Raw genomic sequence first — 11,441 nt, forward strand, 5'->3', positions numbered from 1 at the left:
TATTATTGCAAGAGAAGCACCATCCATAAAAAGCATTAAGGTATAAAACCCCTAGATTAGGAGATTTAACCTTAGTTTCCAGGAGACCAATCAACCCATGGTTATAGAGTTTAATTACCCTCTTAATCTTTTTTTGCTTGCTGGGTTGATTAACTCCTCTAACATTCCAGGACATTATTCTATCCATACTGGCCAGAGGGTTCTCCTCCCTTTGCAGTATGGTCAGCCATATCCTCCACCTTCTTATTCTCTATTTCATCCTGCTCCTCTACCAGAACATCAAAAGTATTATGCACCTGGACCCTACTAACTGTGTGAGGAGTCCATTTCACAGTATTACCTCTGGTTCGAAACCCATCATCATCTTGATGTTCCTTTTCCTCCCTTGAGCTCTCTGTCTTCTGCTCTACCTCCTTATGCCCACCTGTATCCTTCTCAATAGGTTTTTTCTGAACCCATTTCTGCTTCTTTTTCTGCTGCAAACCCTTTCTCTTGTAATTTTGAGCAGAATGCCCCAGTATCTTACAAGAGCTGTAAACCGCAGGTATTCAATCATACTTCAAACTAATTTCCACCATTACACCCTTCTCATTCATAAATTCAATTTTATTAGGGAGAGACTGATCAATGCCCACCTCAATTAGAATGTTAGAAAATTGAAGTTTCTCTCGCTTTGCAGTTGTTGGATCAAGCTTTACATACTTTCCCAACTTACTGACAATCTTCCTGATAGCTTTTTTCCCCCAATACTTCAAATCCAAATTCCAAAGTTGTACCCACATAGGCAAAATTTTGAATTCTTCCCTGGTAATCTTCAAATCAGGTTCCCAGGCCTTAAGAAACATAGGTTTATTATCAAAGAAGACTTTACCCCTAGAAACGACTTTATCCCTGTTTTCCATTGTAAGAAACCGAGCCAGAAAAATACCCTTTTCAAGAAAAGCCACTTTCTCAATCCCCATAGATTTCCAGATTCTCCTAAAGAAACCTTCAATTACAGGTAAAGGAGGGTTTGCACCACAAACATAGAATACAATTGCAGAATTCCAGTAATCTACTTCATCTTGAATATCATCCAAATCAATATGCACACAATCAATTTCATTAACGTTCTTACTATCCCCAACAATCTTATGCATCTCACAATAATTCAAATCACTATGATTATCAGCAATTTCTAATTCATCTTGCAAATTCCTATTCGCGTGCAAAACAGGAGTGTGAAGATCATGTGTTTGAATACAGTTACCTGGGTTCGATTGCATCTTCTCTAAACTTGCTTTTATAGCCCCAATCCACTCCGAAAAGTTCCTTCGAAGCTCAGATTGTTGCTTAAGTTGCTCAATTGAAGACTTTGGAGAGAGAATTTGCTCTTTAATGAAGCTCACAATCTCTGGGTCTTCCATTCCATCCTCCATTTCTACTCTAATTTCTTTCGATTTCTTGCTTTTCTTTGTTCTCTGAGTGATGTTTTGATGTTTTTGCACCATTTCCGAAGAAGATTAAGTCCTCGTACCCACTGCCATGGCCACCAAAAGCGCGAGCTCAAAACCCACGCTCAGGTAGGACACGCGCTCTCTTTCTCTTCAGAACGCAAAATACATTTCACTTTCTAGAATTATCATTTTAGTTTCCCAAAGCTATAAATGCAGAGGACGCATCATCATAATTCATCTCGCCTAACCTCTACCCTGAAACGACACCTCACATTTACTCCATTATAAAAAGCAATGAGTACTTCTCGATTTTTCACTCCACTCAGATCAATTATTTCCCTTCCTTACAAAGAACCTCTCTCATATTCTCCCATGGACATCTCTCCAAAAGACCAAACCCTAACTGACATTCAAGCACCCACTATAAAAATCCAAGAGGTTTCTACAGACGAAACTACAGCCACACTCAAACAACTTTTTCTCGAATACCCTAATTCTCCGAAATCAGAACAAATGGCAGAGGAACAAGAAATTTCAAAAGAAGAGGAAGTTGAAGAGTTGGGAGTCTCATACAAGCACAAATCTGCAGCTATGAAGAAGCTAGAGGAAAATGCAAAGCACTTTGTGTCTGGTCTGTGCTTGAATCTTCCATGGTGCAAAGCATGAATTTCATGCTACTTTTAAGTGTGAAAAAGGGAAAATTTCATGTACAATTCAAAAGAAGTTAATTGAATTTGATGCTGAGTATCTAGGGGAATTGTTTGAAGTTCCTAATACTAGTTATGAGAGTTGTATTTTAAAGGATTTGTGCAGAAACCTCTCCATAACATCTTTATTGAATCGATTGTCGAACACTTTCAAAGAAACCCTAAACTCACCTATGTCAATCACAACAACTTCACCCCTCTCCAAAAATTGCTGTTTGAAATTGTTCATAATGACATTGTTCCTCGAACTCGGAAACGAGATTCAGCTAACAAGCTTGACTGTACCTTCATGTATTGCCTTGAACAACAAATTCCCATCAACTTTCTTTCCATTATGATTCAACACCTTGATCATTGTGTTCCCAGAAACTGGAAAATTGGCTATGCAAACCTTTTCACTATTGTGTTTGAAAGCTTTGGTGTTGATTTATCTAAATATGAACCCCTTCCTCTCAAAAACAATGATTTTGTTCAGCAAATCGAATTTTTCTTGAAAACCGAGGGCTGCATGTAGTATATGGGTGTTTGGAGGAGCTGCCAGAACCTCTAGATGATGAAGAGGGACCTCAAGTTAAGGGGGAACCAGTTGGTGTTAAGGAGGTAGAAATGGGAACTCGGCAGGAGGGAGAAAAGAGAGAGAGGAAGAGATCGGTAGAAGTTGAAGATTCGTAGGAAGTTGGAGTACAATAGACAAGGGGAAGAAAAAGAAAGAGCTTGAGGCTATAAAAGAAGAGTGCCCCCAAGGAAGTAGAACTTGTTCACATTGATTAAGAGGAACAGGAGATGAAGAAGGAGTCCTCTGTTCCTACACCAACAGAGTCTCCTTTGAAGTCTGTTCCTGCGGGTACAGGGTTTGCTGAGATTAGTTCACCAGCAATGCTTAATGAAGTTGTCTCGCTTGAACTTAAAAAGCTGAAGAAAATGCTCAAACAGGTCATCTCTTCCCTTGAGTCAAACATTGCTAGGGTAGATGCTCTGGAAAAATATGTTGCAGGCTGTGCTAGTGATGCCAAGGCTTTACTTCTCTAGGTTGCTCAAGCTCGAGATGAAGCAATTAAGCAGGTGGTGGAGAAGATTGAAGCAAAGCTTGATGAGCTTACTCCTGATGAAGCCTAAACCAGTTCCCTGCCCTTTTAGCCTATGATGATGTTAATTTTGTTTTTATTTTGTCCATCTTGAACAATTTTCTTTTGGGTCTATAACTAAAACTGGGATTACTTGTTTCTTTTCTGAACTTGTGGATTTGGTGCACTTTTGGCCTATGTTTAACATTGGTTTTGGATGGATGTTTTATTATTTTCTTGTGCATATTCTCTATCTTGAATGTTTATATGCTCTATGCCTTATCATTAAACCATGGTTATGGTGTTGTGCTTGAGATAATTTGCTATATACATTGTGTTTTTGATGATGCCGAAAGGGGGAAAGTACACAGGCAAACTACTTAACACACTTATCATCCATCTCTACTTCAAAGTTTTTGTGTCTCTCTAATTCTCAGTCGGGTATAAAAACTTATTTCCTTCAAGAATTCTTTCAGTTTTCTTTTCTTTACAGTAGTCTAAGCGTCTTTTGATTATTGTTGCTCTAAATACGTTTGCCTTGTTTGTCATCATCAAAAAGGGGGAATATTGTTGCCCTTGATGTTTTGATGATAACACAAGTTAAATAAATGGACTAATGCCTTGATAAGTTGTGTAGTGTGCTTTGACAAAGCTACATCATTAATTCAAGGTAAAGGAGCTGGAGCATAAGGAATCAGAAGACTTATTGCAGTGTTCCTTTGAAGGTACAGAAGTTTCGGAGTAGAAGCTAGAGAATGAAGGCTCGGAGTAGAGACTTCCTAGAGAATTATAAAGTCTAAAATATTTTGTGTTTTAGGTTTTATGTAAGTGAGAATAATTAGGAGTTGATACTTAGTAGAATGCGATTTCAAATTTGGTTTAAAGATAGAATTTTAATGATTGCTAAAATATAGGGAAGTTGGTTTTGAAAATATCTTTCTGTTTTTATTGCAAAATATTATCTTTTATTTTTAGAAAATCTTTCAGAAATATTGTGCAACTGATTTCCTAAACTTGCGGTACTAGTGTTTGATTTAGTCTTCGCCATTAAACAAGGAAACTGCTTCATAGTAGTTCAACGTGTCCTGAGTTTTAGGACGTGTTTGAAGTGCTGTAAGTAGTGGAGATTGGTGGCGTTGATGTGCAGCAGTAGTGGCGTAAGTGGAGGAAGTGATGACGTTTTCTTCAAGCTATGTTTTTCCTATAACTAGTGAAGATGATTTCTGGAAAAGCTTCACCACCCTTGCTCAATCATTTTTTTTTCTATCTTCTAAGTTTTCTAAAAAGAGTCAAGAGTCGCATTCTACTTAAGTGGTTAACTTTCTTAATTACTTTTATTTTATTCCAAGAGTTGCAATTGGGGATTGGGAGTTTGAGTGAACTCAAGAGAAGTCAAATTAGAAAGAGAAAGAGAAGAGAAGAGCAGTGAGTAGAGGGACTTACTGCTGGGAACTTCAAGTTCATTGAGGAACTTCAAGTTCATTGAGGAACTTGAAGTTAGAGTCTTTACCTTGGAATAGGTTGATTGCCCTATTCTAGTAAAGAATCTTTCCTAAAATCCCAAGTGGTCGTGGTTTTTCTTCTTGTTAGGGCCAAAAAGTTTTCCATGTAAAATCTCTTTTGTGTGACTTTCGAGTTCCTTTAGCTTAGTTTTATTAATTCCGCAAAAAGTTAGCTAAATTCCCTTTAACTACAATTCACCCCCCCTCTTGTAGTATTCTTCTAAAGTAACAGTTGAGATATCAAACGCAGCTATCTCGTGGTCTGGCTAAAAGTTTAGCTTTATATATTAGTTATATGATTGGTGAATTTATTATAAAATAGCAAAGAGACAAAAAATATTGAGCTACGATACCATGTTAGCGAACCAATTCAACCAACAATTTAAGCTGATGGTTGAGACCCAAGATCGATTTATATTCTCTATCAGTTTATGATAAAAAATAAAAAATAAATAAAAAAAAAATCTCTCTTATTAGTTGTAATAAAAGAGAAAACGACTTGGCATAAAGTGTATTGAATCCAACTACTATAGGTATTTCACCTTTAACCCTAGTACTTGACATCAAATATTTGTTTCAAATTTTAGGAATAGCATAGATAAGAACAACAGAGTCGTCAGAATAATATAATTTCTCAAGAAATATACTCGGTAACTATCTAGCCTAAAAAGCACTATTTTTGCTAACCTCAAGGGAAAAAGTTAGAGATAAAGGAATTTTCATTATCCAATTGTGCTTAGAAAACATTTTAATTTGTTACCTTAAACTAATATTCCATGTTTTGCATACCATGCTCTCTTCCCTCCCAAAAGAAATTAATTAAAATTTGTGTTCTTTTTTGGCAGTTAGAAAAAAGATCTTATTGGCTGTCTTTTTTCACTTGTATTGATTGCATGTTTCTTTCCTAAGTCTCATAGTTACAGTCTGACATCAACGAATGTTAAATTCACCACTTAAAAGACTAAAATTATATTTATAACATTATGATGCTAATTAGTCACGCAAATAAACCGAACGGAAAAAGAGGGACAACTTAGAAGACTAGTCAAATAGCAGTGGAATCCTAAGGGTAAACTTTGTTAATATTAGCATGGTGTAACCTTAATGTTAGTTCTCTATATTTAATAATAGCTTAATGTTAGCTCTCTATATTTAATAATAACATTTTTTTTCTTTTTATTTTTTTTTCTTTTTATTTTTTTTTTTTTTTTTACGAATCAATGAGATTTTGGCTTAGTGTAGTGTTGTTATGCTAATTTACTAATTATTACTCCATAGTTTTTAAGTACAAGTAATTTTGTGGAGAAGTTTGTTTCCTGTAATAAATATTTGCCAATAAATTTTCAACATAATTAATTTAGATAAATTTATAAAAGTGAAAATTAGATGAACACCTATAAGTGGCACAAATCTTTTATAGGGAAGGTATGTGTTATAGGACTGTTCATTACAAGGTATGGGACTTGAGTCCCACATTGGTCATATAGGAGGCTGATGTGGGTTTGATATAGGACAATGGGCTCTCCTCCCCTTGAGCTAGTTTTTGGGCCAACTCTCCTATTATCCTATACCAATGGTGTCAAAGTCGACCTCGGAGTGGTGGCTCACGGAGTTGGTGGTCTGGAAGAAGCCAAGGAAGGAGAGCACATTGCCCTATATAAATCTCATATCAGCCTTTCATATGACTAATGTGGGACTTGTGTCTCATACCTTGCAATAAACAGTCCTATAACATACGAGAGGACTTGTGTCTCATACCTTGCAATAAACAGTCCTATAACATACGAGTACGATTTTATTTCATTTCACTACTTTTTTTGACAAAGAAAAGAAATATCAAGTGGCTCGAATATACAACTAGAATGGGTTATGCTTATTTTTCGGCCCAAACAAAAAATGGGTTATCTATTGGGTAAGTAACCAATAGTTCGGTTACCATAGCAGGCAGTTTATATTTTGCTGATTGGGCTTGACATGGTTTTTAAGAGATATATATTCTTCAACCAAGAGCAGAGTTTTGAGTTGGTGGACTGACAAGCAACTAGCCCAATATTTGGGTTTTTGGTAATCATTACCATATTAATCATCACTTTGTGGACTTTATAAATACTCTATTCATTTTGTAATAATTGCAACACTTTTTTTTTTTACACCCATTTCACAATAATTACAAGACTTTTTTTTTTCACATCCGTTTCATAATAATTACAACTTTTTTTTTTTTAATAAGGATCTACTACTATTTTATCAAAACGTTTTGTGCGAGACTGGACTCACGTGAGACCGGGCTCATAATAAAAAAGGCGCGGGCCTGATAAACCCGACCAAAGCCCGCGCGCCATCTTATAAAATGCCTGAATTTTTTCATTTTCATCATTTTCCTCAAATTTCGAGCGCCGTCATTTCCTCAAATTTTGAACGCCTTCATTTTCTCAAATTTCGAACGCTTTCATTTCCTCAAATTTCACAGCATTCAAATCTTCAAATTTCACAGCATTCAAATCACAAAAATGTAGAAATCAAACAACACGATGATAATTGAAGGAGAATCTGATTCACCTATAGAATCAATTTCGAGTTCAATTACTGCTGAAAAGGTATAATTTGTTTCATAATTTTAGATCGTATTTAATTTCAAATCATATTTAATTATAGATCGTATTGAATTTATACAATCAATTTCGAATTTATTAGTTTTCGCAAAAGCATTAATTCAATTTTGCACGCGATTTAAATTTGCATGCAATCAATTTCGACTTAATTTCAACTTATAATTTGAATGGAAGGCTAATTTAATTTCAGATCGCATTTAATTTCAACTTAATTTTGACTTATAATTTGAATTTGTACAATCAATTTCGAGTTTATAAGTTTTTGCAAAAGCATTAATTCAATTTTGCATGCGATTTAAATTTGCATGCAATCAATTTCGACTTAAAATTTGAATGGAAGGCTAATTTAATTTCAGATCGCATTTAATTTCGACTTAATTTTGACTTATAATTTGCATGGGGTAATTTAATTTCAGATTGTATATATAAGGTGTCGCAGTAAATTAATTTAAATTTGATTCCAATTTATTGTGTATTGATAATTTTAAGTTGTGAAATTAAAATATACTAATATTAATGATGAATGCAGCAGATAATGTAATTATAGAAGAGAACACCAATCAAGAAAGAGATGAAGATGCTGCAAATATAATAGGTATGTTTGTTTGAAAATTATAAAAATTAGAATTATAATACACTGATAATTAAATGCTCTATAATTATAATGATATAATTGCTGACAATTAATTTAATATAGTCTAATTTCTGACAAAATTAATTTAATTCCTGACTAAATTAACCTAATATATAAGAAAAATAATGCAATACCTGACTAAAATAATCTAATTGCTGACTAAAACATACCAATTCCTGACTGATATTATCTTAAACCTGACTAAAAACTATTAAATTCCTGAGTAAATTATTGTAATGGCTGGCAAAAAAAGACCAATACCTAACATAAATTAACGAATTTCTGACTAAAACATGCTAATTCTTAAGACTTATAACTTTGAAAAAAAAATTAATTACTGACTAAAATATTGTAATTCCTGACAAAAATAGACTTATACCTGAGAAAAATTATCTAATTCCTGAGTGATACATGTTAATGGCTGATAAAAATTAATTTCTTATTCAATTCCTGACTGTATAAATCTAATTCCTGATTGAAATAATCAAATTCTTGATTGTTTTAATCTAATTCGTGACTAGCTAAAATAATTTAATTCATATATGTAATAATTTATTAAACAATGGAATTTGGATTTTAAAACATATCAATTCCTGACTAATATTATCTTAAACCTGACTAAAAAACTATTAAATTCCTGACTAAATATTGTGAGTTATAATTCAATACCTGACATAAATCATCTAATTCCTGATTAAAACAAGATAATTCTTGAGACCTATAAGTTTCAAAAGAAGTTTAATTACTGACTAAAATATTGTAATTCCTGACAAAAATAGACCTAAACTTGACATAAATTATCTAACCAAATGAAATACATACTTGAAAATTTCATATGTTAACTGTGAATATAATTAAATGAAAATACATACTTGAAAACTTCATCATTGATAAGTTCATATTTTATATACTTAATAGTATCATTGTTACTCTATTTTAGAGTATAAATTATGTGTTTATATATAGATATTAATAGCTTATCATGAAATTTACTTTGTTGAGCTTAATTGATAACATTTACTTAATTATACCCCTTATATACGATTTTGACAAAGGAATTACTAAAATTTCAACTTTCATATTGTTTCAGGTTTATTACTTACAAAGACTAAACAAAACAATAGAAACAAAAGCCCACTATATACTCACGTGCAACAATATAAGCCAAAGTAGTAGTAGTGGGATTTAATACCCACCAACTCCTAAAGGCCCAAGAAACAGAAGCTGCACACGCACGAAGGATTGGTAGAAAAACCCTCAAGATCGACCTACTGATATAAGGAGGATCGAGGGCAGCAGCAGGGGGGGAAGGAAGCAGCAACACACACGCAGGAGACGAAGAGCAGCGTTCAACCACTTCAATTGGAGTTTACTCTTCATCCTTCTAGTTTATGCAATTGGTTGATTTTGGTTTGATTTAATATGTTTATTAGTATCAATTCTTCATCAATTAGTTGTGTTTTCTTAATCTCCATGTCTAGCTAAATCTCTTTGTTCTAGGTTAGGGATGTAGTCCATTATATTTTATCAATGAATTGAATTATATTGTTTGGGTTTGATTTATATGAATGCAATTTGATAATCTTGTTTTAATTCGTACTTTTAATCTGGCCAATTGATTGTATGTTTAAGGTATTGGATTATTAGCGGAAGTGAAATTTCAATACTAGTTCGTGGGATTACCAAACGTCAAGTAGTATAATTTTAGGAATAGTTATACACTTGGGGTGGTCCTTCTGAATTCTTATTCTTAATGAGTTTATTTCAATTGTTGTGATCACGGAAGTAGACATAATGTTGATTTAAATATGCGTTTTCTACCTTGGAAGAGGAGATTACATACTATTGGTAATTCGATCATTGTTATATTATATATGTTCAACCCTGCAATTAGTTTAATTTCATTATAGAGAGTAATTGGCGAAACCCGAAACCTAGAACTACTTCTTATTATTGTCTATCGTTTTATTAGTTTGCAAGCCTTAATCGTTTATAGTTTAGTACTACTTTTCTCATATTTTCGTCGTCTAAATAATATTCTAGTTTCTTAATTTGGTACTTGAGTAGACCTCCTTGTGGATACGATACCTTGCTCACCCTATATTTACTGTAATTGACCCGTACACTTGCGGTAGATTTAGACCCGACCAAGTTTTTGGCGCCGTTGCCGGGGAGGCAATAATTCAATATCATACCATAGAAACTTTCGTATTAGTTTAGACTCTATTTTAGTTTCTGCCAGTTTTATTTTGTTTCTATTAGTTATTTATTTTCTGTTTTGTGTCGTTTAGAGTCTGAAAAAAATAAAATAAATTTTGCTGCTGGTATTTTCTGTTTTCTGTATTTGGTAGTCTGGAAATTATATCACTGTTAGATTGCTACTGTACACACAGCAGCAGTTTACAAAAAAAAAAAAAAAAAAAAAAAAAAAAAAAATTTTGCCTACTCTATAATTTTGCTATCTCTGAGTTTCAGTTTCTGTTTTAGTTACAGTATTTTAGTTTACTTTTTAATTGTTATTTTATATTAGTGTATGCCACGCACTAATCGTCCTCTAATTCCTTTTGATCCAGAAATCGAAAGAACGTTGCACGCGTTAAGGAGACTCCAAATCTCTGAACAAGAATTTGTAATTCCTAACTTGGAGTCGCTTTTCTCAGAAACAGAAAACATGGGAGATTCACCGCCCAAGATGCTACGGGAGTATGCAATGCCCGATGCTAGTTCAACCTCTGCAAGTATAGTAAGACCTTCTGTCCAAGCTAATAATTTTGAACTTAAGCCTGCGTTAATTCATATTGTTCAGCAAGATCAGTTTAGTGGGTCACCTGTGGAATGTCCATTAGAACATTTAGCTAATTTTCTTGAAAAATGTGATACCATTAAGATGAATGGTGTAAGTGAAGATGCTATTAGACTTAGGTTGTTTTCATTTTCACTTAGAGATAAGGCAAGAAAATGGTTGTCCTCTAAATCGTCTGATCCTTTTACCACTTGGACTTCTTTATCTCAAGCTTTTCTAAATAAATTTTTCCCACCTGCTAAAACGGCTAAATTGCGTAATGATATTACTAATTTCACTCAAAATGAATTAGAGTCATTATATGAGTCTTGGGAAAGGTTTAAAGATTTGCAACACCAATGTCCTCACCATGGAATACCTGATTGGCTACTTGTTCAAACTTTTTATAATGGCTTAAATCACTCTATTAGAAGTACTATAGATGCTGCAGCAGGTGGTGCTTTAATGAGTAAGACTACTGAAGAGGCTAATAAGTTATTAGAAGAACTTGCTTTTAATAATTATGGTTGTTCTAGTGAAAGGTCAGTTGCTAAAAAGAGTACAGGGATGTATGATGTGGATGGTATTAACATGTTAAATGCTAAGGTTGATAACTTGACTAAAATTTTCAGTAAAATGAGTAATGTTAGTCTTATTTCTAGTCCTGATTTATCTTGTGATAATTGTGGGGGTGCACATGCTAG

The 11,441-nt window shown here is 33.6% G+C and overlaps 1 non-coding gene across 1 annotated transcript; it reads right to left on the reverse strand.

Annotated features, from left to right (window-relative positions):
- Positions 1-11,007: 11,007 nt before the first annotated feature.
- Positions 11,008-11,114, reverse strand: LOC145573449 (small nucleolar RNA R71). The gene has a single exon (XR_014097473.1). It is a non-coding gene; the product is annotated as a small nucleolar RNA R71 (small nucleolar RNA).
- Positions 11,115-11,441: the final 327 nt, after the last annotated feature.

This window comes from Chenopodium album, chromosome 12, assembly GCF_948465745.1.
Source record: "Chenopodium album chromosome 12, dcCheAlbu1.1, whole genome shotgun sequence".
NCBI lineage: Eukaryota > Viridiplantae > Streptophyta > Magnoliopsida > Caryophyllales > Amaranthaceae > Chenopodium > Chenopodium album.